At 44.7% G+C, this 25,960-nt stretch overlaps 6 non-coding genes across 6 annotated transcripts; 2 read left to right on the top strand and 4 right to left on the bottom strand.

Annotated features, from left to right (window-relative positions):
- Positions 1 to 620: 620 nt before the first annotated feature.
- Positions 621 to 692, top strand: trnad-guc (transfer RNA aspartic acid (anticodon GUC)). Its single transcript has one exon. It is a non-coding gene; the product is annotated as a tRNA-Asp (tRNA).
- Positions 693 to 1,315: 623 nt separating this feature from the next.
- On the bottom strand, positions 1,316 to 1,388 carry trnav-cac (transfer RNA valine (anticodon CAC)). The gene has a single exon. It is a non-coding gene; the product is annotated as a tRNA-Val (tRNA).
- Positions 1,389 to 1,839: 451 nt separating this feature from the next.
- On the bottom strand, positions 1,840 to 1,911 carry trnae-uuc (transfer RNA glutamic acid (anticodon UUC)). Its single transcript has one exon. It is a non-coding gene; the product is annotated as a tRNA-Glu (tRNA).
- Positions 1,912 to 2,112: 201 nt separating this feature from the next.
- trnah-gug (transfer RNA histidin (anticodon GUG)) lies at positions 2,113 to 2,184 on the top strand. The gene has a single exon. It is a non-coding gene; the product is annotated as a tRNA-His (tRNA).
- An 8,404-nt stretch (positions 2,185 to 10,588) lies between these two features.
- Positions 10,589 to 10,670, bottom strand: trnas-aga (transfer RNA serine (anticodon AGA)). Its single transcript has one exon. It is a non-coding gene; the product is annotated as a tRNA-Ser (tRNA).
- A 4,251-nt stretch (positions 10,671 to 14,921) lies between these two features.
- On the bottom strand, positions 14,922 to 14,994 carry trnar-acg (transfer RNA arginine (anticodon ACG)). Its single transcript has one exon. It is a non-coding gene; the product is annotated as a tRNA-Arg (tRNA).
- Positions 14,995 to 25,960: the final 10,966 nt, after the last annotated feature.

A 25,960-nucleotide genomic window follows, 5' to 3' on the forward strand; every position in this document is an offset into this window, starting at 1 on the left:
ACAGACCGTGGAAAAGCCCCCGAGTCGGAGGGCTCTCTCTTCCTCCCAGGAGCTCTTGGACACGACGCACAGACAGGGTGCGGGGAGCCGCCGCCTGCAAACACGGCTCCAGGCAGGACTCCACTCAGTAGGAGCCGCAGAGCAGAGGAGATGGGGGCAGCTTAGCTCCTGTGCAGAGACCTGAGCTGCTGTTGCTGCAGACGCTGTCTTTTCTGCACTCGGGGTAGGAGTGAATGTTGAGTTGCCCTTAGAAATGAAGCAGAGTACTTCAACGGCATGGGTGTGTGTGTGTGCGTGCGCCCTGGTGATTCTGGGAGACAGATCGAACCTGGGCTAAAAGAGAGGAGGCTTAGCCCTCTTCCATTTGCTACTTCAAAGTTGTACAACCCATTTGTATCTGCTAGGCGGCGCAGTTGTCGTGCACAAAGAACGCTTTGAAAAGCGTCCAAAGCAAGTCATTCCGAGTTGGTCGTTTGTGTTTTCCGTTCAGACGCGAAATGCTGAAATGATCTCTCGGCTCCTCGGTTGTCATTTCTGCTCCGTAAAGGAATCACAGCACGCGTCGGATTCCAGCACGCTGGGTCGGGACACGATGCCGGGGGTCGGAGCGTGTGATGTCTTCCTCGTTAGTATAGTGGCAAGTATCCCCGCCTGTCACGCGGGAGACCGGGGTTCGATTCCCCGACGGGGAGTAGCTTTTCTTTTACCTCCTTAGAGAAAGGACTGCCTTTCACTTCTCTGTTTTCTAACACAGCATCGTGCACCTTTTCATTGCTCTCGCTTTCAGAGCCTCCGCACGGCACACGACTCGACATCAGGAAGCACATTGAAGTGAAAGCAGGGAGCGCTGCGACATGCACTGTGCAGATCCCGCCACACTAAGAGGTGAGTGGGTCTGTTCGATGCACAAAGAACGCTTTGATAAGCGTCAAAGGCAAATCATTCCGAGTTGGTCGTTTGTGTTTTCCGTTCAGACGCGAAATGCTGAAATGATCTCTCGGCTCCTCGGTTGTCATTTCTGCTCCGTAAAGGAATCACAGCACGAGTCGGCTTCCAGCACGGTGGGTCGGGACACGATGCCGGGGGTCGGAGAGAGTGATGTCTTCCTCGTTAGTATAGGACCTGTCACCTGTCCCCACCTGTCACGCGGGAGACCGGGGTACATCAGGACGCGCATTGAAGTGAAAGCAGGATGCGCTGCGACATGCACTGTGCAGATCCCGCCACACTAAGAGGTGAGTGGGTCTGTTCGATCACTAGGCGAATCCCCAATCCCCAATCCCATTTTGTGCGTGGCGACAGAAGAAGTCTGGTCTGTTTCCGCCCGGTTTCGATCCGGGGACCTTTCGCGTGTGAGGCGAACGTGATAACCACTACACTACGGAAACTGTGGTCAGATGTGCCCAGCGGCCCAGCGCTGAGCTTCGCCAATGCGATTCAGCTGCTTCCAGTGCCTTTATTGGGGTGCGCTGATGGACCGTGCTCTCTCTCCAGAGACCAGCACGCCTGTCATGGACGGAGCAGGAAAGACGGCGCCACATTCTACAGCCCTCTCCACGCAATCGACGAAATCGGGCTACTGAAGTGGAGAAAATCGCCTCTCCAGAAAGTGCAAATATCATCTTGGAGAGTATAAATCCTATTGCCGAAGGTCAGCCCTGTCTACCAGAGTGACCCTCCCACCTCCTGCAGCGATGGTCAGCTCGTCTCACACGCGAGAAGTTTCGGCTGGAAACAAGCGCCCCCTCTTCTCGCACGTTTTGCACGTTGAGTAGTTTTAATGTGGCTCCTTCGTACACACTGCTGATCTTTTGGAAAGCAGGAGGCAAAATTGACACGTTTCCATAACGGGAGTCGAACCCGGGCCGCCTGGGTGAAAACCAGGAATCCTAACCGCTAGACCATATGGGAGTGCACAACCCTGCTGTTCCGGGCATCATGCAAGCAAACTACATAAATATGAGAAAACACGCAAGAGAGTTGTCACTCAGAGTGTCGAAGGGTCGATGTATACTGGGACTCAGTTGAAATACAACGTCAGGACTTTTCCGAATTATGTCACATGAAGAGAGCACAGCCTTTTCCGCCCTGCCACGTGTGTATCGGTAACTCGCCGTGATTGTATAGTGGTCAGTACTTTGCGTTGTGGCCGCAACAACCCTGGTTCAAATCCGGGTCACGGCAGAATAGGGGCGTCTGCTTTTACTACTTGCATGAATGAAGGCAAAAAAAAGCCAATCGATGTGAACAAACGGCGCTTTACAGAGGAGTACTGCCTGACTGGATCGTTGATGAACGACAGAGGCCACTCCGACCTCTTCTCGGGTTTCTTCAATGACTTACTAAGGATCTTCTTCACATTCGCCCATGCATGGGAAGCCAGTTACACCAAAGCAAACGCAGGAAAGTGCATTTCATGCAGAGACCAGGAGGGACCTGTTTACACCAAGAGTGGTCGGAGTATGGAACAATGCGCCAAGCCCTGTTTCTGGAGTCGATTCTTGATTAGATCTTGGGCTCACTAAGAGGCCCCCGCTGGGTACTAATCTTTCTGTTGTTCTCGCAGGTGTTGCGCTGCTTTTGAGCCGACAGAGCTCGTCTTGGTCTGTCGGGACAGCCCAATTGCAAATGATCGGCTCCAGGTACAGAAAAAACGTGCGTTTGGTACAAGAGTGCATGAAGGCACCGGAAATACATTGGGAACAAATGACTGGTGGTTCAAGACCTCTGTGAAGTGCAGGAGCGTGCAAGAAGAGGCTGTTTGCACCCAGTCTCGAACCAGGGACCTTTCACGTGTTAGGCGAACGTGATAGCCGCTACACTACGGAAACCTGTAGGGACTGCTGCTGGTGTCTCGCTTGCGTTTCGGGCTGAGAAAGGGACGCGTCACTTTAGGCAGAGGGCGCTGGAGAGAGGAACAAAGAGCGCGATGAAACAAAATGCCGAAACCCGGGATCGAGCCAGGGACCTTTAGAACATACTCTCACGAATCGTTAGAATACGTGCGTTTGATCATCAATTGCGTAACAACCACATTCGTTCGACTTGAGCCATCAAGCTCATAGTTTTCAAATCTTGAAAGCTGTCATTGAGCACATCATAGTCTGCAGTACGCCCCATAACTTGCGTACTTCAACAGAAAGAAGAGCAGACAGCTCCATAAATATGCGAGGCGCAGAGAGTGCAAGGCGAGCCGCACACGTTTCGGTGGCTGAGAGAGGGCAGTTTTTGCTTCTGCATTTCCCAGGTAAGGACGCATGACAACAACCGATCGCGGTGCTCATTTACGACATAGTGGTGATGAGTTTTCAGTACGTGTTCTTTTGAACGAGCAATGAGGTTGCTGCCTTGGACAGCTGACTGCACGCTCTCATTGTGCCACGTGATGAGTATTCACCAGGCTCGTTCAGTCATTAGTCACATTCCATCGTTTGCCATAAGCAGATGCTGCAAGGTGATGTGGATATCAGTTCCCAGTCTTGTGGACGAGGACAGAAAGAACACACAAGGGCTCATCCGCGATTTGAACCCAGGACCTCCCACACCCTAAGCGAGAATCATACCCCTAAACCAATGAGCCACGGCAGCACTTTCCATTTTATTCTGTCAGCGAGCTTGAGGACGGGGGAGAGGCGTCATTCGCTCGTCCAGTCAGACCTTCATCAATAAGTCAAGAAAGCCGCAATTACACGACTGCCTTGCAGACGAAGGGCAGTGAACTGCACCCGGTAAGAGGGGAACAAGCGGCACTAGGCGACACCGAGGCATGAGCCCCAGCGAGGGGGGTTAGCTTGCATGGTACAGCGCTCGCTTTGCATGCGAGAGGTAGCGGGATCATTTCCCACGTCCTCCAGGTGTGTGCTTAGAGCTTGATGTGCCGAAAGGTGTCCTTTAGCCTGTGGTCACGGAGAGCGTCATGCATCTGTCAATCATTTCGCAGCCACGCCCCCTCTTCATCTTCTCTCTGCCTTAAGCGTCTCCGCCACTCTCTCTTGACATTTCATGTCAGCATGTCAGAAGTCCGAGTGACGTTTTTAAAGGCTGAGTGAGGGCACGATGCTGAAGCAGAGAGGCCACTTCAGTCAGAGAGACTTGTGCTAGGTGAGATCTGAAAAACAGACTTGCAACAGAAACAGACCAAAAAAGTATCGGTGAGATCAAAAGGCAAATGCAACATCCAGCAGAGGGCGTCTAAAGATTAGGGAACGGGCGACTGAAATCCATGAGGCAAACTTTCCGGCTGTGTACTGCAGCTGGCCTCGTTGGCGTAGTTGGTAGCACGTCAGTCTCATCATCTGAAGGTCCTGAGTTTGATCCTCACACGGGGCAGGGCTGCTTCCTCTCTTGCTCTTTTCAAACACTTGCGGCAACTGTTCGCTCATAACCACGTCTGGAATGCGTGACCTTTACACGGAGGAGAAGCAACGCCGCATCCCTTTTCTAAAGAACATTCACATTCAGAAATAAGTCAAGAAATTTGCCATTACTTTCGCTCGCGCTGCTGTCAGCCTGCCCATGTTGCCAAAGAAAGATTCACTCGGCGTCAACATGACAGAACAGCGATCACTTGAAAACACTATTCCACACTCCGTAAGCAAGAACTTCAGTGTTTGCAGTCACCCGATATGCCGATAGTCAAAGGAGCACAAAACACGAAGCGTCAAAAGACAAGATGAGTTGATGGAAAGAGCGTTGAATTGATGAGCACAAAAGTTCAGCTCGTACAATAGGCAACGAAGGTCCCGGCGTCATCATCGCACTTGAAAGGACTGCCTTGCAGACTAAGGGCAGTGGGAGGTTGCTGTTTTGAGATGGAGGCATTGGGATGGTGGGCCGAGATCTATTCTTCTTAAGGAATTCTTCATCGTGAAAGATCGGTCCACAGGTCATCCAAAGAACTTACAAATATTTTTGGACTCAGGGAATCACGTGCTTCCGGAAGGGAGTGAAGTGCTCAAACACATGACATGCCCCCTTGATCTCACATGCACAATTCTGCTGCAACATGCACAGCTACCGTCCACACCAGGCAGTGGGGCTTCAGCAGAATTTGCTACGCCACCTGCAATTACATATCCAGCTGCACACATATACATGGCCCCTCTGTCCTTTTCAGGATCTCAAAAAAAAGCATAGCGTGGTTTTCCTGCAACCTGATTGACCGCATCTCCCTCAGAATGTGCCCCGTTGCATTCATTGCTGAAGCAGGACGGAGGCTAACGGGCATGCCAGAACAGTTAGGCTCAGCGATCTCTCCAAAATATTGTGGTTGTAGTGGAAGAAATATGGTTTAAATTGTACCTTGGTATTTCAAACTCTCTCTAGAATGTTATCCATTTCTATTTTATTTTGACAGGAACTGGCTAATGACACTAGATGAAAAGAGAAGAAAGAAAACACAACGTTTCGGCCGTGGAGCCTTCTTCAGGTGTGAAGGCTCCACGGCTGAAATGTTGTGTTTTCTTTCTTCTCTTTTAAGCATGGAATAGACCTATTACTTGTTCCTTTGCAGCCTACGCATGCTGACACAGCTCCCCACCTGAACTGCTAATGATGCCTGGTAGTTTGTGGTACTTGGGTATTGTCTTATGTTTGCTCAAACTGCATATGTGTGATTGCATATTTTTGGGTATTTTCATATGTCAATATTTAATTCACTGACATTCCTGTATGCTTGGAAGAAAGGTAGATTGGATTTGGCACAGGACGCCTGCCCATATTTGTTGATCATTGTTGGGCTGGAAAAACAATGATAAAAAGTGTATGAAAAAAGCTCTCTCCAATATTTCCCTTCTCTTCGCCATGGTTACACTGCCCGTTCTTTCCGTCTTTTGTCCTTCTACAAAGATTCCAGGGCTCTTTTTCCACCATAATATCAGAATATTTTTTTCTCTTTTAAAGGCTGTAGGTGGGGTGTGATGGACTGTACCACTATCATAGAAGATTTTTTCAGGACACATCGCAGTTCCATAGTAGAATTTATCAATAGTAGAATTCCATAGGACATTATTTACCAACATATTACCCAGTGTGAGACTCTGCCAGTAAACCTCAGAGCATTGAGTTCTCCACTGATAAAGATGGCTGTCTGAAGTCATGAAATCCACTGCTGGGATGCCTGAGAGACAGTAATTGAATCTTGGCTGGAATTAGGCTTTCTATTAGTGTTGATCTTTGGGAATTATGTGGTAAAAAGGGAAAACTCCTTTACTTTAGTCACTTTGAATGTTCAAATGTACAGAACCTGCAAAACTAAGCAATGAAAAAAATCCATCACCACTCTCATGATAGCATAACTCATAGTCTCTGCTGTTATGTAACAATACACACTTTCAATTTTCTTATCGCCTGTCTCCAGAGAGAATGTTGTTAGTGCTGATGACCTTGAATAAGACCTTGTTGACTCTGTAAAACAATCTTCCTCTGCTTAGATTTTCACTCAGATTGATTTTGTTCTCAGATTATTCCTGGCAGGACTGAGTTTCTAGGAAATGAAAAGTGAAAGAAAAAGTACAGAAGATCAGCCCTTGAATATACAACATTGTGCAGTGAGATTGTTAAATGTATTAGCTGCTATCCTGTGCTAGAGCCTGTCGTGGTAAGCAGTGGATGACAGGATCTAGCACAGATACTAATGAAACACTGTTAATGAAAGATAAAACACTTGAGTCTTATTTTAGTTTTCCATTTCCCTTTCATTTGTGATGTACTGTACAACAGGCCACAGAACATGCACAAAAACAGATATGCACACATTCACACCAGGCAATGACAGTCTGCCCAGTCAGAATCTGAGCTGAGGTATCAGAATTCTGAATTCCCTGAATTCTGTCATGGATCATCCACAATAAGGGCAATGTTTGAGCACGAGGATCCCCAGGAGAGAGCCTAGTAACATAAATCTTGGAGCAAAAGCAGATGATTAACTTCATAGTTTGTGTGGTTGAGCCAAAGTTGAGCATGAGGATATGTGAGTCACCATTCTTAGAAATGGATCCAACTTCAGACAGGCGTCAAAAGTAAGAGTATACAGTGCTGGGGCAATGACACTTCAATGATCAGAAGGATAACAAGAGTTTTAATGCATTGAAATTGATTTTCTGGTGATGCACACTGTCATGGAACTATTAATTTTTTAAGGATCACTTACTGACGTCAGACAGCTGCCAATTCTCCAGACTGGAAGGATGAACAGTTTATCCCCCTAGGTACCATATTTCCATATTTCGAAGCATTGGAATAATACATGTCATACAGCAACATAAAAACAGGAAGACAAGTATCACAGCCCCTATAATCGGTGTTAGTAACTTAAAAGAAAAACATTCCCCCTGGCCCAAACAGTGATTCTAACCAGGAGAGAAAAGCCGGTGTATCTTTTATGCCTCTCTCTTTATTCACCTTGTCTTTTAGTTCTTTTAAATGCTGAATAGCGAGCGTAAGATTTCCGTAATCATAGTCATTAGCTGGAATATATGTACAACAGGAGTCTCCTACTAAAGCATAGACTCCTCCAGATGCTGCATTTTGAAGGTCCAGCACGAACCTGTTCTGAAGTGCCATTAATCTAACTCCCCTTAATTCTTGTTTGATAGCGTCTAAGCCTTCTAACATGATATTAATAAAAGAGTACATTTCATAAAAAGTCGCATGGGTGAGGCTGTAGAATGAGGCATTAAAGCACATATATAACAAGATGCATTAAATTTCTTTAACTTTACAGTATGATTTATAAATTTATACCACAAATTACTCATATCCCCCTCATTATCAGTTTCATTCAGCCAGTTTGTATACAAAGAGGCTTCGTGTTTAGATTCTTCCTCTTTTGGGGTGGTGACAGGCTTCTACATAAAAAGGAAAAAGGCTGTGCACATCAGTCCCAAGCAGGTTATCCCCATCTGTCCTTGTGGAGACATCACTCCTGCGCTTTGTTCAGTTCGTTTGTGACCTTTTTACAGTGGGAAGCATGAATCCAGGGCACCATTTCTGTGACCTTCACAGCAGTGGCAGTGGTCAGCAGCACCTGGTACAGCCCCCTCCACCTGAGTGAACACCATTTCTTTTTCCTGAAGTCTTTCACCAGAATCCAGTCTCCTTATTCACTCATTAGTTCTTACAGCACAGGTAAATCCCTGTGGGCTGGAGCCCAGCATAATCCTAGGCTTTTTTGGTCAACATTGGTCAACAGATTGGTCAACAACTGGGTAATAACTCTTAGAAAAATCTACACATTGTTCCCCTGCCTCAGCTGTGACGTTTTGTAGAACAATACTAGCTGAAGTTGTAAAATTTCTCTTTGTTCCGTTCCTGCAAAACATCTTATTATGAACAAACAAACCACAATAATCATTTGCATCTAGGGGAATCACTCCCAAGGGTAACCCCCCTTAAAGCTATATTGTTCTACCCATCAGGTTCTGCCACTAGATAAGAGAATCTTTCCCATGAAATCATTTTTTGACCTTCATGATCCCTTCAGGGCGTACAATTAGCACAGAAGCAGCAGCTTTAGTCCACATGTTTTTCAAACAGGATATTAACGATATGATCATAACGAATAATACCAGACCCACAAATATGTATTGAACCAGAGACCCTCTCCATGTTCCTAGCACAGACTGTAGCCATGCACCAATACCCCAATCATCTGGATTGCAGGATTTACGAAGAAAATTATTTTCGCAGTAATTAATTTATTATATTTACTATATTTATTATACAAGTGTAAATTAATTACTGCGAAAATAATTTACTTCGTACACTGTGCAGAGTGCCGTATACTCCTAGTTGCGGCACACACGATACATACAGTAAAAAGCCTCAGGCACTGTGTTAGATGTGTTTTCGACGTTATATATGCGTTTATTAATGTCGTCGATTTTACGGTTGCAATTCGACGTTGATTATACGTCGAGGCGACGTATATATACGTATAGCCGTATTTTCGCCGTGAATATACGTATATGCGACGAATCAATGCCCACTGGGTAAACTCTTGAGCAAACTCTGAACCAGCTCTAAGGAAACTAATCCGATTAGACGTTACTTTGACTCATCTTTTTACGCTCAGTGCTGGATTGCTCAAACTCCAGCTAGGGTTAGGGTTAGCATTCCCACGCTACTTAGACACTTTGTTTACGCTCAGTGCTGGATTTTGGGAACTTCAGGACGAGTGGGAATTTTCTCCTATCTGTCAATTCTGTTTTGTTTTGGAGACTCTTGGGTGCCTATGTTGTACAGTGCAGCGTGAAGGAAACATTTTCCAAAACTGTGTCAGCTCAAAAGTTGTAAGAAAACCTCTCCAGCTGCTTTAACTCTCTTCATTTTTGTCATTTAATGTGACACTCGATGTATAACTGGAGCCTCACATATGCAAATGGTGAGGCTCCAGTTCGACACCACTTTACAGTATCTGACAAAAGCATGGCAGACTGTGCCATGACCGGCAGATAACTTCTGCTTATTTTTACCATATTAAACATTGGAAATCCTCCCAGTTGCATTTGTGACACTTGATTTTGACTCCACCTAAGACACTCTTAAATCTTCAAACACTTTTCTCTTCTCCCGCAACACTCTTGTCTGTCGGCACTATGTGGCAGCGTTGCATGACAACCCATCTCACCACGGAAAGGAACCTAACAGCTTTGGTAAGAGAGGAGAAAAGAACAAGGCCCGTACGGGGACCGAACCCATGACCTTGGCGTTATTAGCACCACGCTCTAACCAACTGAGCTAACCGGCCTCACGACAGTGGTCCTCTCTGTGCTGCAAAAAATCGAACTCAGGGAATTTCTTTTGCCCTCCTTTGAATAGAAAGCCGTGTAATTCAGTGTACGGGCTTTCTCGTGCAGTTTCATGGTTCTTGTAACCCAAATCCTACACTGGCCTGAAGTGTCCCCCCATTTCACAGCATTTTTCAGCTGATTTAAAATGTACCTAAAGGAGAAGCATTATTGAAGACCATCAATTACCAAGAGCTTTTGTCAAAGGTTTTGGTGGTCATTTTTAATGACCACAGAGCACTATGACCTCGGTTTTACATCTCAGCCGAAAGACAGCGCCCTTTTACAACACAGCGTCTCCGTCACTATGCTGGGACATTGGGACCCGCACAGACCTCAGGGTGAGCGCCCCCCCGCCGGCACCATTAACACCGCTTCCAGCTGGAAGCTTTGTTTTTCCCTGTAGCTTACCCTCATCCGGGTACTGACCTGGCTCACACCTGCTTAGCTTCAGTGGGTTTTCAGTTGCGAGTTGCAAGGGGATGCAAGTGATGGAGCCGCTCGCTGCAAAAGCCACTGCATTGGCCGGGAATCAAACCCAAGCCTCCCGCGTGGCAGGCAAGAATTCTACCACTGAAACACCAATGCTCAGTGTCTGGGCCTTCAAAAAAGACGCTTTTTTGGTGCTCTGTGCAAAAAGCGTCGACATATGCTTCCAGCTGCAAAATGCCATTCGCGGATGCTGAAGAATTTATTTCAAGGCAGCGGGTACAAGCGATTGGGCGTTTTAAAACCACCAGGAACAGCAAAGAGGCGCGCTTCTTTGCTTGCGCCGGAACACACCGACTGGAGGCGGACAACGTAGTCGGCAGGATTCGAACATGCGCGGGGAGACCCCAATGGATTTCTAGTCCATCGCCTTAACCACTCGGCCACGACTACAGCAAGCCCTGCTGCCGCTGCGTTCTTGCTACAATCTTACCTGGATCGCAAGGCGCCGGCGGAAGCCTATTTCAAAGTCGTTCTCCGTTTCAATAAAACATTTCCAAAATACAAGCCTTGCAGACAGACACGCCTCAGAGGACTTAAGGGTGGCTTCATGTCGGAATGATAAAGTCTCCCCGTCCGGACATGAAAATGCCACTTTGTTACACACAAAAAAAGAATCAACAACAGAGAAATGCCCACAAGCATTTGAAAAGCCGCACCACGTCGCACTTGAAATAGCTCTTACATTAGTGGTAGACGCAGGAATCGCCTTTTTATTTACGCTCTTACCAACGCGATGGAAAGCAAAACAAAGCAAAGCAGAGCAAAACAAAACGAACAAACGAAAACCCTCACGTCCCGCACTTGCATATAACGCCGTTACGTGCCCAAGCGGTATTGTATGTCATCCTAGCACTGCACGCCGGTGCGTATGGTATATGGGAACGAGCACACGCCACGAATCGTCTCGAATCACTCCCGACAGCTGTAAGGTGCCTTGAAGCGTGCACCCCCAACATTCTTCTTTGCGCATCTGTGATAGGTAAACTCTTGAGCAAACTCTGAACCAGCTCTAAGGAAACTAATCCGATTAGATGTTACTTTGACTCATCATTTAAGGGACCCTTGTTAATTGGAGAAATCAATGATTTCGAATGAATTCTGTATGCGTTAAAAGACAGCTATACACAGAAAACATGCAGGACACTGCTCATGATGTTTCCCGAGCCGAAACACAGTGCGTTTTTCCAAGCCATCTGACCAAGCCTGCCCCCTGAAAACTGCAGGAGATCGTGTAAAGACGTTCAAGTTTGTAACTACTGCACGCACAGGAAGCAGAATAAATTCCTCTATTCAAACTGTCAAAGGTTTGCTTTGCGAACGCTGCAGGACATCGCACAATCTCTTTTGAACAGGGACAAACGATTTCTTATGGGGCGCAGTAAGTACAGACGTTTAAAAAGCTCCACTCATGCCAATGATGCAGCATGAAGAAGCGCAACCTAAAGTTTGCATTCCTAGCACTGTTGCAACCTAGCACTGTTGCATTCCCCGCATCAGTAGCTAAGAGAATATAATTTACGACTCTTGTTAATGCAGTTTCAGAAACCAGACTGAAATTTCTCAAGTATATTATTTGAATCCATTTGATGTTGGGCAACAACTATTCTTTCAAGACTTTTAGATTGAAATGGGACCTTTGAGACAGGCCTGTAGTTGTTAAGAACTTGTGGATCCAAATTTGACTTCTTAAGGAGCGGTCTAAGAACCACTACCTTAAATTGATCATGTACGACGCCTGACGCAAGCGATGCATTCATCATACTAATTATAGGTCCTGCCAGTCCTTCGAGGGAATCTTTGACTAGCTGAGTGGGGATGGGATCTAGCAAACAGGTGGTTTACTTTGTCTTACGTCTGTGTTCATGAGTCCACCATAAGAAGAAATCTGAACAGGAGTGGTGATCATGCGAGGTCACCACGGAGGAAACCACTGCTCTCCCCCAAAAAAAAACCACCACTGCCCCTCTCAAGTTTGCTAAAGACGACATGGATGTTCCACAACTCATGGAACAATGTTCTGTGGACAGACGTGACAAAAGTTGAACTTGTTGGTAAATATGCACAGTGTTATGTTTGGAGATAACAAAACACCGCATACCAACTCCAAAACCTCATCCCACCTGGGAAGCATGGCGGAGGCTGTACGGCTTGCAATCATCGAGGGACCGATGAATTCCGAGATGTATCAGGAAATTCTACAGCAGAATGTCAGGGTGTCTGCCTGTGATCTAAAACTCAAAAGACGCTGGGTCTTGCAACATGACAAAAACAAAGGAGTACATCAACAACAGAGTGGCTGAAACAGAAGAAATTCCGTATGTTGGGATGGCCAAGTAAGAGTCCTGACACACACGCTTTCACTCATATGAGCTACACGGCTACCAAGATGATCTCAGGTGCGCCGAGCTGGTACGGAACATATTGAACTGATCGACGGCGAATTGTCTCTCAGACAGGCTTTTCACCTCTAAGCTCCCTGACTGACAGTGATCAGCTAGGTAGTAAAACAGTCAGCTGCTTCTAAGCCTTAAACAGCTGCATCTCGGCGCTTCCACGGAGAGATGATTTGAAAGCCGAACATCGCCCATTGGGAACACCTTACTATCACTAGTTTAAGAGACTCTTAAGGTCTTGCAGAGGTGCCTGTCTAATAGCATGCGCTTTGCAAGCTATAGGTGTTTAGGCTGAGGCAGAATGCCTGTTAACAAAATGTTTTTCTAAAGGGGCCTCGCACTCTTTTCCAAGCAATGGTCACCATCCCCACCGAGTGTCACAATGTAGTCATGTCCTAGGACATCACCTGTTAGTCTCCATTTGTCTGCCACCAACACTTTAGGTTACGGGGCCACAACCGCACCCCGGAGACCAGAGGAGCCGTTGGCGTTCTGGCGGCGCAGATTGGGCTGAAGGTGGGGCGCTTGAATCTCGCTGTCGGAGGCCGTCTGAAACTGACCCAAGCCTTTCCCTTGAATTAAATGTAAATAAGAAATGAACCCCAGATGCACATGGAATCAATCACGTGTTTCCTTTGAGCCGTTTCAGAGACTGCTCCAGAGTTTACCTTGCACAGATGCGCAAAGATTAATGATGGGGGTGCACGCTTCCAGGCGTCTTACAACTGTAGGGACTGATTAGAGACAATTCGTAGCTTGTGCTCATTTCCCTCTATTCCCCGTGTTGCAGTGGTAGGATGACTTAAATTCCTGCTTCGACACGTAACGGGATTATAATCAAGTGCAGGAGCTGAGGGCTTTAGTTTTGTTTCGTTTTCCATGGCGTTCGTAAGCGCGCAAATCAAAGGCAATTCCTGCGTCTAACACGAATGCTTTTGAAAGTGCAGTGTGGTGCAGCTTGTAAAATCCTTGTCCACATTTTTGGTTCGTTGATGTTTTTTCTGTCTGCCAAAGTTGCATTTTGACATCCGGACTGGGGGACTTTATCATTTGAACGTGAAGCCAGCCTTAAACCCTCTGAGGCGTGTCTGTCTGCCGGCACGAATCTTGTGAAAGGTATTTTTTTTAACGGAGAGCAACTTTAAAAAGGTTTCCGCAGCCACCTCGCAGTCCGTGTTTGATTATAGGAGGAATGCGGCGGCGGGGAGCCCGCATTTGTCGTGCTCGAGTGGTTAAGGCGATGGGCTCGAAATGCGTTGGGGCTTCCCCGCGCAGGTTCGAAACCTGCCGACTCCGGCGTCTGCCGCACGTCACCTTGTGCCTGCGCGGCAGAGGCGGAGTGCCGCTTCTCCTTTCCTGGTACTATAAAAACGCTAAATCGCTTGGCCCCGCTGCCATGGAAAGCAATTCTTCAGATAACCACACATTTTGCGTTCGCACCTCTGGTGCTCTACTTATGCCTTTGAAAACCTAATGAATAAAGCTGTAAGAACCGACACGATGTGTAGGTGCTCTTAAAGCACGCAGTAAAGAACTGTTAACAGCAAGGGTTTCAGTGGGTTAACTGAGGAGAAGGCGTGATCGCTAATTGTTGACTTTTTATTTGGTGTTAGAAACACTCTTACTGTGCATGACGTGCAACAAATGTAACCACAGAAATTGCATCACGCTTTCATGTATGCTATTGCACACACCAACGTTGCCTAGATAGAAAACCGAAATAGCCGTGGGTTTGCTTGCTGGTCTGAAGGATCTCTCTTCGAATCTCTATCATTTGTCAATGGAAGTAAAAGGCGCTGCAATCTGATACGTTCAGAATCAAACCCGCAGCTGTTGTTCGACTTTATTTCTTGACTAATTACAACTGAGTGTCGCATGAGCAGTTACATAAACTTGTCTGGTATATTTGAACACAAATGCCGTTCTTCAATTAAAACTAACAGTACATTGTCAGGGACATTCAGTTCTATACAAACAAGAGACAGACGAGAATATTTCTACCGTTCATGTGGACTACGTGTTGACTTACTGATCGGAATAATTGAAAGGTTCGGGCTCATAGCCGATGCAGTGCGTGCTAATTAGAACAGCAACGCTGAGCTCTCAGCACCGTACTGAGCCCAGGTGTTTTTCTAAAGCTGTCAGGTGCAGTTCATTTACATGAAGGAAATCTCTTACTGGGTACGATTACAATGCAGTAAGTAGCATAGACTACTTAGGGAGTAGCGCGATGCGTTTAAAAACGACCCGAGCCAGGCAGGAGTCGAACCTGCAATCTCTTGATCCGTAGTCAGACGCGTTATCCATTGCGCCACTGGCCCTGGTGTGACACTGCAGGACTGTAACCCAGTGAGATCAGCACTGCAACTAGTAAAATATTACCCCCGGTCCATTCTTTTCCAAAAGTGAGAAACACCTGTTTTCTACATTTTGTCTGTTTTAAAACCATATCTCATTAAACCAAACCAAGAGTTTGTCTTTTGCACTGATATTCTGATTCATTTCGATTTCAAAGAAAAAAAAAACATTATCTTCCAAAGCATCATAAAATTGTCCATTCTTCCAGACTCTACTTCTCTCTTGTAGTAGTACAGCAGACCTTTCCAGGTGAGCAGATCACAGAGTCCGAAATATGCTTCCTCCATCAAGCAAAGTACCTGAACATGACTCTGTCTTCATAAAAGCGCCCCTGTAATAAAGAAATTAAATCTGAAATCAAGAGGGAAGTTTCCTACTGAAGTTCAAGAAGTCATCAATTTTAACCTAGCAACACATTAAAGGCTGCATCTATACAAGTACGATTCTAGAAATGCTCACCAGATTACGTTTTAAGAAGGAACTGCGCCTCAGGTTCCGCCGAGATCTTAACTTGGATGGCAGGATTCAGAGTCCGGAGTGCGGACTGATGGCGCACGGAGGGTCCACATACTGTGGATCCCTCAGTTTTCTTGCGCGTGTTTAAACCGCCAGCGTGTGACTCCCCTGTCCCCGTGACCTCATTGCTCTGCTCTCGCCTCTGTGCAGCTGAGCCCAACTCATGGTAAAGTGGAAAACAATATGCCCTCAAAGTGGGATTTACTCTGGATCGAGGATAGATGTCACCTTTTTATCGTTGAACAGGATGTATGTGATGTGGCGACTAGGTTCAATTTTGTATCCTTTTAAAAGATTAAGGACTGGGGTGAGCGTGATTTACAACCCTTTCAGCTAAGAACCCGACATGAGCACCGTTTAAGCTGCATAGACTCGGTCGTTTAACTCTTCTCCATTAGCAGGGTTAAGGTTAAAGAAAAAAAACATTGCTGACTTCTTTTTTTTTGCCAGCCGCTAGCGCTGATTAGCAATGTTTGTATTTCATGTTTTGCAAGTTGCATCCATTTTAAGAAAAACAAGTCGCGTTAAAGACAGGAAATGAATACTTGCATTTAATTAAGTCTAGCTGTAGGCGGTTGTCTGTAAGGACCAGTTCTGTTCAAGAAGACAGAACAAAGAAGGCACCACTGGGATTCGGACTCAGGATCTCCTGTTTAAGAGACAGGTGCTTTAAGCAACTAAGCCACGGCACCCCGGGAGCGCTGTCCTTTTGCAGCCACTTGGACACACCACTCAGACACATCTGCATTCGGTGTGTGCTCCGCCTGCTCGCTGAGCAAGTTGCCACCTTTACATACAATAGCAACATCGACACCAAGAGAAAGGATGACAAATGGCTTTTATCTGGAACTTTTCACGTCCAAGGAGCTCAATGTGCTTTCTGTGTACAACAGGGCCTCTGAACTCCACACTGGCCACTGAACCACAGCAGTGGCGTGCTGGCTTGACATCTCCCAAGGAAAATGTTGAAATCGCATGTGGAACAGGAAAATGACCCTCGAGTATGAGGGAAAAAAATGAAAAAGATCATCTGGAGCGCGCTAGCTCATGTCCGGACAGTCCAGTTTCCCCGACGAGGCGATGGCGATGGAGTGCTAATCCATTGTGCTCTGCACGCATGGGTTCAAATCCCATCCTAGTCGCTCTCCATGTCTGACACGTGTGCCTGTTCGACATTGGCCCTCCTGTCGTTTGCTCCGGTACTAGAGCCGAACATTTTCTAGCGGTGGCTGAACATGGTATAGTAGGTTAACGTCGGTATCGAGCAGTAACAGTAACAGTATTTACGTGCCGCTGCTGCCAAGTGGCTCTGGGTTGAGACTGCGTTTTCACTTACTTGCAACGCAAAAGGAGAAAGCGATTTTTGACAGTCTCTCGAGAGACTGCGCTAGGTGTTTAGGCATAGACTTTGTCAGTTCCCCCTGGGATGATGGCCTCTCAAATAGCTTGTGATTCCTCTAGACGTTTATACAGTAGAAGCCTGCTTCGTGGCTTAAATCCAAGCTAAGGAAACGAGTTAGAGGTCTGTTACGACCCCAAGTGTCTAGGGGTAAAGGGGTGTATCATTTAGGATAATTCTTTTGGAAGCAGGGGGATTCTGGTGAGGGACTAGTAAGCGTGATAAGGGTAAGGAACTAGAGTGGTGCCAAAGAAAAGAAAATAAACAAAATGGAGCTGGCTAGGACAGTGAGGGAAAGCTAATCTGACTACAAAAGAAAACCCGAAACACACGGTCTTCGGCGTCTTCAACACCCTAGCTAACCTGCACTGACTACCCAAAACCATACAAGACAAATGGCACTCACCCGTACTAAACTAGTGTACTAATACAAAGTCAACTAAGTGTGTAAGTGTACCCAACAACCTAAACTAACCTTATATACAAAAGTTCACACAAAAACACAAGTGAACCAGGAATACAAATAAGGGAAAACAAGAGTAATAAACAGGAGCAGGGTACAAAAGAACACAAAAGTTGAACATGTAACACTGGGGCAAGGGAATGACAAAACAAGGAAGAACACACAAACAAATGAAAGAACAAAGAAACTAATGTAAACCAACAAAACAACAAAGCCGAAGCTATACCAAAATACACAAACACAAAGCAAAACAAACCAACAAACGAAGCCGAAGCAATAACAAGAAGCAAAGCGAAGCAAAGCGAAAACCAAAACCAAACGGGACCGAAGTCAAACGAAAGGCCTCTTCTTTCTGAAAGCCTCCATGTTATATAGTGAATAAGATGTGTTCTGATTGGCTGAGGGCTGTTTGATGATGACATCATATTGAAACTGTGGTGTGATGGTTGACATTGTTTGACATAACAGAAAAAACACACACAGAACACACACTGGGACGTAACACCCCCACCCATAAAAACAAACATCTAATGTTTGGACAATGAAGACAAAACCAATCAAACAATATGCTATACTCTACCCCCAGCCAGGTCATTTCCAAGAATAAGAGTTACTCCATTAACAGGTAGCGAAGGACATACCCCAACTCTAACAAATCCAGTAACTAAACCACATTGTAGATGTACACAGTGTAAAGGCACTTTCATAAAACCCATTTCGATGCCTTGAACTAATACACTCGAACCACAGAAAGATTTATCAGACAAAGGCAGTGCATCCACAACAATAAATGACTGGGCTGCTCCACTATCTCTAAATATTTGAATTGTTTTCTGGTCTTCTGGTTTACCTTGTAGCGGCGAGGCTTATTAATAAGAAATAATTAAGTGTTTCTGAGCTTTCCCAAATTATTTCTCTGTTCATCTCTGTGGTGCAGCCACAGAGAAACTATTCATGCAAGCTGATATAAGGTTTGATTAGGACAGCTCCCAAAGGGGGATGCACTTAGCTAAGCCTGGCTATCATGATCAATGGTCATCCATTGGTGCCTATCTGTCTAGGGAGTGCCAGTTGGACATCTGGACTGCATTCCTAAGTGTCAGGAGTAAGTGACTCATATCTCACCTTGATCAACCAATCAGGGACTGGTAGGGCCGAGTAACCCACATGGGACTCTGATGCCCATGGAACTTTCAACCAATCAATGAGCTGAAGTTCCTCCAGGTAAAAACAGGCAACACAGAGAGCCTGAGAGATTCAACAAGATTCGGCTTCAGTAAGATTCAGTAAGATTCTGGAGAGGATTCTGTGGACTGTTCTAAAGGGAATTCAAAGGAGAATTCCAGGGCAGGACGGCCCAGGAGCAGAAGGATCCCAAGGGCAGGACATTCTCGCAGCGCGCCTCCTGACCATCCTGAGACTCAGCCCGGACAACCACGGAACGGCCAGTGTGTCCGAGTGCCAGAACTTTCCTTTGTTCTAAGAGTCTAGAGCGGAGGTTGCCAGAGACTAACCAGAGGATCCACTCGAGGTTAGCACCAGCAGCAAGCCTCGTGAACAGGTCGGAACTGTGGACAGCTGAATCACTATTCAGAACTAGCTCTTCATCAGGAACGAACAGGTCCTCTTCCTGACTTGCTGGGACCCACAGTCATCTTTTCTCCTGTGCACAAACTTTGCTAGTTAAAGCCAACAGTGAGCATCAGCAGCGCATCGTTGCAAGCCGCACATCACAGCCTGGCACCGAGCCAGAGAGCGCGGATTTGACAGCAACAGCCTGCAACTGTTTCTTTGTGCCCGCAGGAGATCTGAATCCCCAGAAATTGGATGAGTATTCAACTTCAATGCATTACAGCTCGAGAATTCAATTGTTATCCCAACCAGTTGATATCAATTTATTTCCTAAGAGTTATGTACTTGTTTTGAGTATCTAATGTAGAAGTTGTAACCAAGTTCAATTACGAAACGGTATAAATGAATGATATACTGAACGTATGTCCTCTTGATATGTGTAACACTTAGTAACTGACTGAATATATACCTTTTGTATTCTGATAACCCTCTCGATAAGATCTGTTAGGTTTACATGCATATTCTATGTATTAATAAATGTATCCTCGTGTATTAGTACCTGTGTGTGTGCGTTGTTTGAGTTATGTCGCATGGTTGGATTCTAAAGCCATCAAAAGAATCAACTTTGTGATTTACTGCTACAATTAATAATTGTCTCAGTAAATGCCCAAACCCTACAGAACTGGTGCCTTCAGAGAGCCACTATGATTACATATTTGGCGTCCCTGAGCCGGTTTTCTTACAACCTGTTAGCGAAATGAATCCTTCCATAATAAATGGTTCATAACTAGGGTCAGGGAGACTGTTTTCACTAGACAAAGGAATAGCAGAACGGGAGACAGTCTTAACAAACCCAGCACTCTTAGGATGTTGCTGTTGCTGCTGCTTATGTTTTAGGGCCAAACAATCTGCAATTATATGACCTCTCTTGTGACAATAAAAACATTCACGCTCCTCTTTAAGACGTGAGGAACTAGTTTTTACTGGGGGAGACTGAGACTGGGAACTTAGAGTAGACAAAGTCTTCTCCGCACGCACAGACATGAAAACATTCTTATGAGTGAGCACGAACTCATCTGCCAAAACAGCGGCTTGCGATAAAGTAGTTACTTTTTGCTCATTCAAATACACAACAATGCGTTCAGGCAAACAGTTCTTAAATTCCTCTAAGAGCATTAACTCACGCAATGAGTTAAAGTCACTCACTTTACTGGCTACAACCCATTTATCAAAGAGAGTGCCCTTCTCTCTAGCAAATTCAACAAATGTCTGGTCTGACACTTTACGATGATTTCTGAAGCGTTGTCTATATGCCTCAGGAACTAATTCATAAGCCCGTAAGATAGCAGCTTTCACAGTATTGTAATTCAAACTTTCTTCTAAAGAAAGTGTAGAACAAACTTCCTGAGCTTTGCCCACTAATCTACACTGCAAAAGCAGTGACCAAACCTCCTTAGGCCAACGAAGTGATGTGGCAATTCGCTCGAATGCACCAAAGTACGAATCAACTTCCGTCTCCCTAAACAGAGGTACTAAAGCAATGTGCTTACTTACATCAAAGGTGGTAGAGAGTGGATCTTGCAAAGGAGACATGCTAGAGGCCTCGGAGTGGGTCGGCTGCACAGCAGGAGCATTCTTTCGTGCTTCTAGCTCAAGCTGTCGGAGCTTAACCTCTTTCTCCGCCTTGATCTCCATCTTACGAATTGCAAGGCGCAATTCAAATTCTGCCTGGCGTACTTGGGCTTTTTCCTCCATGTGCAAGCGGGCCAAATGAACTTTCAGGCGAGTATCGCTTTTTGACCCGGTGGAGACCGGAGAGAACGGTTCAAAGGGAGGCAAGGTGGCCTTGACCTCAGCCTCCACTAAGTCTTCAGCCACCCCCTGCACCTCGTCCTGTTCTTCCACCACCATAGCAGGTTTAGCACCAGCCCCAGGAGAACCGGCGTACCTGCTCGTTAATGCAATGACCTCTAACTCTACCAATCTATCCATCACAGGTCTCTTGACGTCCCTTTTAAGAGCTTGCGTCGAAACCTGAATCTGGAAGTAATCAGCAATTTGGAGCAATTCGTCCTTCCTACACTTATCCAGCTGCTCAAAGGAAGGTTCCTCCACAAACTTTCGCAAATCAAAAGTAGCCATAACTACAGTACCTTGCCAAAACACAATCCACAAATCAAAATCCTGTACCAACACCAAAATTCTGCAACACAAAAAAAAATCCTTAGGACGGGAATTTGATATCCCGGACGAGCCCCCAATAATGTTACGACCCCAAGTGTCTAGGGGAAAAGGGGTGTAACATTTAGGATAATTCTTTTGGAAGCAGATGGGTTTTGGTGAGGGACTAGGAAGCGTGATAAGGGTAAGGAACTAGAGTTTTGCCAAAGAAAAGAAAATAACAAACAAAATGGAGCTGGCTAGGACAGTGAGGGAAAGCTAATCTGACTACAAAAGAAAAACCAGAAACACACGGTCTTCTGCGTCTTCAACACCCTAGTTAACCTGCACTGACTACCCAAAACCATACAAGACAAATGGCACTCACCCGTACTAAACTAGTGTACTAATACAAAATTAACTAAGTGTGTAAGTGTACCCAACAACCTAAACTAACCTTATATACAAAAGTTCACACAAAAATACAAGTGAACCAGGAATACAAATAAGGAAAAACAAGAGTAATCAACAGGACAGGGTACAAAAGAACACATAAGTTGAACATGTAACACCTGGGCAAGGTAAAGACAAATCATGGATGAACACACAAACAAACGAAAGTACAAAGAAACTAACGTAAAACCAACAAAACAACAAAGCCGAAGCTATACGAAAATACACAAACACAAAGCAATACAAACCAACAAACGAAGCCGAAGCAATAACAAGAAGCGAAGCGAAGTGAAGCGAAGCGAAAACCAAAACCAAACAGGACCAAAGTCAAACAAAAGGCCTTTTCTTTCTGAAAGCCTCCATGTTATATAGTGAATAAAATATGTTCTGATTGGCTGAAGGCTGATTGATGATGACATCATATTGAAACAGTGGTGTGATGGTTGGCCAATGGGGAAGGGAGAACAATCAAGGGTCAGCAGTGTGGACATAACAGAAAAACACACAGAACACACACTGGGACGTAACAGTGCCGGCGGGGGGGCGCTCACCCTGAGGTCTGTGCAGGTCCCAATGCCCCAGCATAGTGACGGAGAAGCTGTGTTATAAAAGGGTGCTGTCCTTTGGATGAGATGTAAAACCGAGGTCACAGCGCTCTGTGGTCATTAAAAATGACCACCAAAACCTTTGACAAAAGCTCTTGGTAATTGATGGTCTTCAATAATGCTCCTCCTTTAGGTACATTTTAAATCAGCTGAAGAATGCTGTGAAATGGGGGGGCACTTCAGGCCAGTGTAGGATTTGGGTTACAAGAACCATGAAACTGCATGAGAAAGCCCGTACACTGAATTACACAGCTTTCTATTCAAAGGAGGACAAAAGAAATTCCCTGAGTTCGATTTTTTGCAGCACAGAGAGGACCACTGTTGTGAGGCCGGTTAGCTCAGTGGGTTAAAGCGTGGTGCTAGTGACGCCAAGGTTGTGGGTTCGAGCCCTGTACGGGCCAGGTCCATTTCTCCTCTCTTACCAAAGCTGTTAGGTTCCTTTCCGTGGTGAGATGGGTTGTCATGCAACACTGCCACATAGTGCCGACAGACAATTAAATGACAAAAATGAAGAGAGTTAAAGCAGCTGGAGAGGTTCTCTTACAACTTTTGAGCTGACACAGTTTTGGAAAATGTTTCCTTCACGCTGCACTGTACCACATAGGCAGCCAAGAGTCTCCAAAACAAAACAGAATTGACAGTCATATAATGTCCATTAACCCCGGTTTTAAACGCAGCATCATGTCAGCCATCATAAGAATATGAGTCCAATATTTTAGAATATAGTCAGAATGACTTCTAACCTTACCTGTGGTGTCTTTAATCCCTATTGCTCAATGCATGGTGTACGTACTGCATACATGTGTCTTGAGAATGAGGAATGGGCCCCTGAGACAGTCATTTACCTGTTTCACAAATGATCGTATTTTACTAGAGATTCTGTTTGGGATTCAGATGTGCATTCGGACAGCAATCCCTTTCAAGAAATGATACGTTCTGGATGAGGTCAGTGGTGCTGGAACACTGTAGTTAGGATGTGTTTGCAGTGATTGTGTGTCCCCTGCTTCAACGCAGTGATATATAGATGTGCTCCTGTAATTTATTGGTACATGCCCAGGGCAGTAAGCAGTCTGAGGATTTATTTCCAGACGGCATAGAGCAGTGAAGCAGTGAAGTAGTGCAACACACTGGATCATTATATTATTAGAATCTATTCTACTTAAATTATTACATTATACACAATTTGAGTTCATTTTAAAAAGTAAAAGGTAATGAAAGGAATGCATTTTCATAAGAAAGATAATACCGATATGCATGTGATAATCTTCCTTATATCATGTAGTGCGTCATTTGGACACTTTGTGGGCTTGAAATACAAAGAAAATCATGTTCTATGATACAAGATAAATACAAAACTTAAGCTTTTATTTTAATTAGATTTGTTTATAAAGCATAAGCAATCATTTATTACATTAATATATCTGAAAATAACATTTTAGCATCATATTATTACATACAGGTCTCTAGCTTCAACACAGTGCTATATATATATATATGCTCAGTGATTTATTGGTACATGCCCAGGGCAACAATCAGAATGAGGATTGATTTCCAGACGGGCTACAGGTAGTGTTGTGAAATACTTCAACACACTGGATCGCAGATTTAGACCCCCTGCACTCTTACTCCTTAAAAACCAAGGAAATGAAGATATGTAGCAATCACATTGTAACAGGGGTGACAGTGACTTAATGCTTATACTAGTGGACTTCTGGTACCTTTAGGGTACGGTGTTCCCTGAAGGGCTCTCAAACCCCGCATTTCAGATGCCTAGCTGTATCGCTGATGTGTTGCACCTCAGAATCACTTTTAAACCTTACCTCTGGTATCTTTAATCCCTATTGCTCAACGCATGGTGAAAGTATTGCATAAATGTGTCTGAAAATGAGCAATGGGCACCTGAGAGACTCATTTGCCTGTTTCACAAATGATCATATTTGACTAGAGATTCTGTTTGGGATTCAGTTGTGCATTCTGACAGCAATCCCTTTCAAAAAACGATACATTCTGGATGAGGTCAAAGGTGCAGGAACACTGTATTTAGGATGTGTTTGCTCTTATTCTGTGTCTCTAGCTTCAACACAGTGATATATATATATATGCTCACTGATTTTTTGGTACATGCCCAGGGCAATAATCATTATGAGGATTTATTTCCAAATGTGCTAGGGTTAGTGTTGTGAAATACTTCAACACACTGGATCGCAGGTTTAAACCCCCTGCACTCTTACTCCTTAAAAACCAACAAATGCAGATATGTAGCAATCATATTGTCGCAGACACTCATTTGCCTGTTTCACAAATGATCATATTTTACTAGAGATTATGTTTGGGATACGGGTGTGCATTCTGACAGCAATCTCTTTCAAAAAATGATTTTACCTTATCGCGGCATTGCCATTCTTGCCTCTTTGGACAATATCTCCATCTTGTGGTCGTTGTTGGTAATGTCTAGACAATATCTCCATCCTGTGGTCGTTGTTGGTAATGTCTTCTTATGCCCTTTTTTTATTTCAATTCTCTATTAGTTGATTCTAGAATCTCTACAATGGAGTTGAAAACATCAGTTTTATAGCAGACAATATGACATTATTTATAGTCCAATTAGAAACTTATTACCCTGTTTTTAACATAATAACACATTAAAATTGATTAAAACTAAGTTTGGAACACCAGGGAACATAACAAATGATTTTAGGAAAACCATGAGGTTCTCTGTGTCCGATGCCTGCAAGGGGAGAAAGCTAGAATCCTTTGATTTTTTCAAAATTTGAAAATAAACATCATTTAACAACAGCTTTCATTCCTAGGAGTGAAAAACAACCATTTTTGAAGACATATTAGTTTCTAAAACACTACAATAAAGTTAAAAACATCCGTTTTATGTTACATTATTTTGTGTGAAATTTGTCATTTTTTGCACTATTTTTAATAAAATCTCTAATTAAAAGTGATTAAAATTAAGTTTGGAACAACAAGGAACACAAAAAAAAAAAGATTTTAAGGAAAAAAATGATGTCTTCTGTGCCAGGTGCCTGCAAGGGGAGAAAGCTAGAATCCTACCCAGGCTCCTGGAGCTCTGTCCTGGCTAAAGGAGGGTGAATCCATCCCCTTCAAAGCTCCATGAAAAAATGATATTTTTAAATTTGAAAAAAAACATTATAGAACAACATCTCTTGGTCCACAGAGTGCAAAAATCCAACTTTGAAGAAAATCCATTGACTGATCCCCGAATTCTGAAGTTTCTTCGCATGATATAGGGCTTGCAACCACTTTCTGGAAAATGATAAAAATGCCAAAAATGAAAAAAAAGTTATCAATTCTAGAGCCTAAGAGGAAAACAAGACAAATGTATATCTCCAAAAAATGTTATGTGCTTCAGAAGAGCCCAGGAAAGTTTTTTGCATACATGAAACCACGCCCGTTTGCACGTAAGCAGACATGGTTGCACACACGACTGCAAGAAAGCACGCGTGCATGCGAAGTCATCCTGTTGAGCATTTGAGAAGCCGCACCACGCCGCACTTGAAATAGCTCTTACATTAGTGGTAGACGCAGGAATCGCCTTTTTATTTACGCTCTTACCAACGCGATGGAAAGCAAAACAAAGCAAAGCAGAGCAAAACAAAACGAACAAACGAAAACCCTCACGTCCAGCACTTGCATATAACGCCGTTACGTGCACCCCCAACATTCTTCTTTGCGCATCTGTGAAAGGTAAACTCTTGAGCAAACTCTGAACCAGCTCTAAGGAAACTAAT

Source organism: Lepisosteus platostomus, unplaced genomic scaffold, assembly GCF_059453375.1.
Source record: "Lepisosteus platostomus isolate fLepPlt1 unplaced genomic scaffold, fLepPlt1.hap1 Scaffold_47_H1, whole genome shotgun sequence".
Classification (NCBI taxonomy): domain Eukaryota; kingdom Metazoa; phylum Chordata; class Actinopteri; order Semionotiformes; family Lepisosteidae; genus Lepisosteus; species Lepisosteus platostomus.